The sequence below is a fragment of the Actinia tenebrosa genome, unplaced genomic scaffold, assembly GCF_029948245.1.
Source record: "Actinia tenebrosa isolate PJP-AT-01 unplaced genomic scaffold, QUT_ActTen_1.0 PGA_scaffold0__85_contigs__length_37466705, whole genome shotgun sequence".
In the NCBI taxonomy this organism is placed as follows: Eukaryota; Metazoa; Cnidaria; class Anthozoa; order Actiniaria; family Actiniidae; genus Actinia; species Actinia tenebrosa.
Window position 1 is genome coordinate 9,752,105 of NW_028292569.1, and position 6,145 is coordinate 9,758,249.

Below are 6,145 nucleotides of genomic sequence, written 5' to 3' on the forward strand. Positions count from 1 at the left end.
TCAAGAGAACAGCTCAGTTCGCCTCTAGGGAACGGGCTGCTTTTCAGGGACTACATCTGTTTCACTCAGCATAATTTCCATTGGATAAACAAGTTAAATATCGTATATACTTACATAGCTTTTTTAACCTTTTTTTCAATATCAGGCGCTGCAACGAAATTAGAGTACCAGAAGATTGTAGTACTTTTCAGCGTGTGCTTGGTGCTTTTGATGACACTGCCTTAAATTTAATCACAGGGCCGCAACATTTTTTCAGTGATAATTTAAAGTATCTAAGGTTAGGTAAGGTTAAAAAACAAGTCCGTCGAAAAGAGTCAGTTTAATATTCGGACGGGTTTCAAAACCCGTTTGTCTTTCCCCCGTACATATCAAACTTTCCACATAGAAAAGTTGTCGTTCCGCTCGAGCCGTTTCTTTTACCATATAAGGAATGTACTTACCATATTTGGAAATTGGAATATAATTTTTATCACTAAATAGGCGAATTTCTTGCTCAAAACTGCTCAAACTTACAGTAAATCGAGTGAAACATTACTAACTAGTCACCCATCTTGGTTTTGGCCGAAAAAGGACTGGAAATGTGTAGGGAGGGGAGCGTGGTTTGTCACCACAGGAAACCCGCGAACGACAACAATTGTTTGATACGTATTTAGCAAATATGTCCTTGAGCCCTAATGGGTAATGAGTCAATAGCTCATGAGGCAGAAGGCCCGCGGATTGGTTATTTACTAATATTGTCTCATAGGCCATTAGAGCGAGAGCACTAATTGTTAGTCAAATCCAACTAGTCAGTCAAATATATGTATACATACAACCCAAATGGTCTATTGACTCATAGGCCATGAGGGCGAGAGGACTAGTTGTTAGTCAAATCCAACTAGTCAGTCAAATATATGTATACATACAACCCAAATGGTCTATTGACTCATAGGCCATGAGGGCGAGAGGACTAATTGTTAGTCAAATCCAACTAGTCAGTCAAATATATGTATACATACAACCCAAATGGTCTATTGACTCATAGGCCATGAGGGCGAGAGGACTAATTGTTAGTCAAATCCAACTAGTCAGTCAAATATATGTATACATACAACTCAAATGGGCTATCGTCTCATAGGACATGAGGGCAAGAGGACTAGTTGTTTTAGTCAAATCCAACTAGTAGGTCTAATATATGTATACATACAACCCAAATGGGCTGTTGACTCATAGGACATGCATGTATGTCCAGAATACACCAACTGATACGGATGGTAAAAGCTGGTTTACCATCGGTACAGTTGGTGAAAGTAATTAATATGCAAGATTCACGAATTCATTATCAAAGTCATCAAAATTCAGATGCACACGTCAATCAGTTTAATTGGTCACCCTTTGGTAAAGCTTGCGTGTTCATATTAGAACTGGTCACCCTTTGGTAAAGCTTGCGTGTTCATATTAGAACTGGTCACCCTTTGGTAAATCTTGCGTGTTCATATTAGAACTGGTCACCCTTTGGTAAACATAAATATTCATAAGACACCAAACCACACATCACCCTGTTTCAAGGCTTACCAATGGTACCCTTGGTACAGTTGGTACCATTGGTGGTACCGTTCGTGCTTTCCCTTCATCTATACGCTCAACATTCTCAACAAATTCATCAACCTCGAATTTTTGAATGTTATATATGTGATTTTGTGGATGTTTAATAAAAAAGAACTGTCTGCGGTCGCCAAGAATCGAATATAACTATGTACTCGAGAACGATAAAATATACCTACCGTCGGCTCCCGTACGAAAACATTATTATGTGTGATACGCCGTTTTCAAATCACGAAGACACTACGAAAATATGCGAACGGATCCCGTAGTATAGAAACTAACATTATATGTAATGCGCCGTTTTCAAATCACGAAGACAGATCTAATCGCACGTCCTTGTTTATGGAAAGGGCTGTCGTCAGAAGACAGAAGGTGATATGTTAATTGAAGCTCGTTTACCACTTCACACCACAAAGCTTATGTCAGAATGTTTTTATATTAATACAAGGAAAACCTCATACTCTTATGTAATATTGTATACTTATACCCTTATGTCATTATCAAATCATGAAGATATATTTCATTACTTCGTTCGCATCTGTGTGTGTCACATAATCTAAAATATATGTTCTACACTTATTACTAGTATGTCATAATTGCGCCGTTTTCAATACGCTTTAATGTGCTCGCTTTAAAAAATTTCAACAAACGATTACTTCTTTTATTACGGGGGTAAAATTCAGGTTTTCATTTAACATTTTAAATGTTTACAACATTTTCAAAGGAATTAAGAAAAAATCGTCTTACTGCCAAATAACCCGGTGTTTACATATAAATATGGTATCACTTTCTCGTAAACATATATCAAACTTTCTCGTAAACATATCTCAAACTTTCTCGTAAACATATCTCAAACTTTCTCGTAAACATATATCAAACTTTCTCGTAAACATATCTCAAACTTTCTCGTAAACATATTTCAAACTTTCTCGTAAACATATCTCAAACTTCCTCGTAAACATATTTCAAACTTTCTCGTAAGCATATCTCAAACTTTCTCGTAAACATATTTCAAACTTTCTCGTAAACATATCTCAAACTTTCTCGTAAACATATTTCAAACTTTCTCGTAAACATATCTCAAACTTTCTCGTAAACATATCTCAAACTTTCTCGTAAACATATCTCAAACTTTCTCGTAAACATATCTCAAACTTTCTCGTAAACATATATCAAACTTTCTCGTAAACATATCTCAAACTTCAAAGCCTGCGTTTTAAAACAAGTCAATATTAGCCCCCATTCTAGCCTCATTAATTGACTGCTGGATAAATTTTTTTTCATATCCAATGTCAATCCACATATTCCTTACCGTACTGTCATTCATATTTTTCCTTTGTTTGTTGTTGTTGTTGCATGTATGGACTAATGTCTGATGTTGAGTTTAAGATTGAGTGAATGATTTCTCAAAGTTTGGTGTTTTTTTCCAAAAATGACTGGGAACCTTGCCACGAAAAGCTTTCTTAATTGCCGTGTCCATTAAATCAATATTAATTCTGAAACCATAGCCTTGTAAGTCCTCTTTTGTCTTTAAGAAGACCTTGCTATGTAAAAATAAGGCAGTTATCCACCTTCAGCTCGTGGCTATGTGTGTATTCGCCTCGGGCTTTGCCCTAGGTGAATAATTATATCACACAACCCCTTATTCAGGCCACTAACCCTCACTTATTTTTTTTTTCCTTCTTTCTCAATTCTTTCTTGCATCATTTGTTTTTTTTGCATAACATTTTCAATAATAGTACTTTTGCTCAAAAATTGGAGAGGTCTCTCTGGGTAACATACAAAGTAATTTTGAGAAAAATGGAACAGTTTCTATGAGAGCAAAAAGAAGAAAACTATAAAAAAAGCAATATACACCTAGTTGCAAGAAGGTTGTCATAGGTAGACTGTGTGAACAGTCCCACTTTTCCCTCCTAATTCTGTGAGCACATACACAGGAATCCCAACAGACAACTGCTCACAGAATTCAAGGGAAAAGTAGGGCTGTTCGCAGTCTATGTCATAGGAAGAAATAACAGTAATTTAGTGAGAAACGAATAGATTAAAAAGCCGTAAGAAAATCACTGGAGCTGAACTCTTTCTTTCTTTTTTTTTTTCTTAATATATTCCTTTCTCACTATATATAAATAATTACAAAAGTTCTTTCTCTCTATGACAACCTTGCAACTAGATGTGTATATATTTATAAAACCATTAATAATTCATGAGGAAAACACAACAGAAATCACTACCGTGAAGAGTGTTGTAAATCTGATACAAAACTGTGTTCATTTGCAGAAACTTTAAGTTGGATTTTCTTGGCCAGATTCACTTTAATTTTGAAAACTTTAGTGAAACACAAAGGAACTAACCTAGGCGTTTGATAAGTCATATACAGTATTCATGTCCGTGTTGTATCATGCAGATATACAATCACTTGGCTACGTCTCAAGGTCGTATATCTGATACAACACGGACATGAATACTGTATATATTACTTACAAAAAAACGAAAAAAATGTGTCTCATTAATTATGTACACTTTAGCACAGGATAACCAATTCTATTTTTCACCAAACGTACCAAGTGTACCAATGGTAATACATTTGGTGAGGGGACCCTGTCTTCGTAGGCTACAGCTACTTTAGCATTGGGATACAAAGACAGGGCCCCCTTCACCAAATGTATTACCATTGGTACAGTTGGTACGTTTGGTGAAAAATAGAATTGGTTACCCTGTGATAATAAGTGTGCATACATAATGATACACGAAGACAGGGCCCCCTTCACCAAATGTATTACCATTGGTACAGTTGGTACGTTTGGTGATTATTTATTGATCATGTCTTGTCATGAAAACCCAAATGTACCATTGGTAATATATTTGGTGATGGGAGGGTTCTAAATTTTTTATTTTTTCCAAGTCCTTTTTTACTTAATATTCTAAATGACGACGTCATTCATAACCACGTCATGTAAATATTTAGCATACACACATTAAACAAGTTAATGATATGCACAAATTTTGCATGTTAATTACTTTCACCAACTGTACCAATGGTAAACCAACTTTTACCATCCGTATCAGTTCGTCTATTTTGGACAACCCTCAGGTTTCAAGTCGAGGTTGAACTTGATGAATAAAAGAATCAAGTTCAATCTCGACTTCAAACAAACCATTGTTTCGTGAGGCGTGGTCAGTCAAGCGAATTCGGGATAGGTCTATTAGAGTTATGTTATTAATGTTTTGGTTTTCGGAGCCGGCACTTTTCGTTACTAGCAGGATATAACTTATGGCTTAATACCGCCTCATCCAAACAAAACGCCATTAAGTGGTTATCACCGAGCCAACTGAAAGTCTAACCATTTGTAGATGTAATTACGTAAGTACAAAGGCAGCACTTAGCCTCCTTCGCAGGCTACTCGCTAAGGTTTTTGTTGGTTTGGTTTTTGTTGCTGTTCGAGAGGGTTGGGTTTCCTGTGGTGAAAAGGAGGTTGGTCAATTCTCAGCCAACACAGGAAGTCCAGTACAGGAAAGAGAGAGAAGAGAGAAAACTAGACGCCTGCGGAAGAGACTAGGCAGCAATTTCTATTCAGTCATTTTAAGACCCTGAGTGTTGGTTCGGCTGCCAAAGTGTGAAGGAAAAAATACTAGGAAATAACCAAATAACTAGTTAGCATCTGAAATATGTGTCAATAATTATAAATATAAAATGTAAAATGTTGTCTTTTCCAATTAAACACAGAATATGTAATTTCGATTTGAACCCATTTACAGATTCTTTACTTTTTCCTTTAAAGTTAGGTATTACAGAGTACTTTCAACAACAAAAAAAAAACGAAATAAAAACGGGGTTACTCGACTTAGCTTTAGAGCTTAGATAGATTAAAAGACATTCCCAGTTCTTAAGATACTATTTTCGCAGACGCCAGAAAAATGTCGAATCCCAGCTCCCTTTTTACCCCTCCAGGACTAGCCAGCGTAGCGGCTCTTGGGGGACTGGAGAGGAAAAGGAGAGGGAAAAACTTGGGTTTGTTTCCAATTAGAATGCAGTATGTGATCGATGGTGTTCAAACGGCAGTTTTAAAGCGTGAGCGGGTCATGTTACATACTGCATTCTGATTGGAAACAAACCCAAGTTTGTCGGGGAAGGGAAATTTGTTTCGAGCGTGGTATCACGTTCGGCCAATCAGAATGCAGTATGTAACATGACCCGCTTCACGCTTTACAACTGCCGTTTGAACACCATCGATCACACGCTGTAGAAGAAATAAAATATTCGACTTGAAGCCAGGATTTTTCTGGAAATATTTGGTGTGGTGGCATTCAGAATACATGTTATAATAGAGAAATTATCGTTCCTTTGACATGTTGCATTTTTATTGCGGTTGAAAGGGGGAGAGAAAATGTTTTTAAAGGTTTTTTAAAGTGATGTAGTCGATATCGGGTGATAAGTCTCCAGCCTTCCCATTATTTAGGTAGAGAAGAGTGGATTTGAAAAAAAAAACACTAAACGGACTCAAATCGCGGTTAAAATTCGCCAGAAGACTGAACAAAGTAAAAGCAACAACTGTAACAAGTT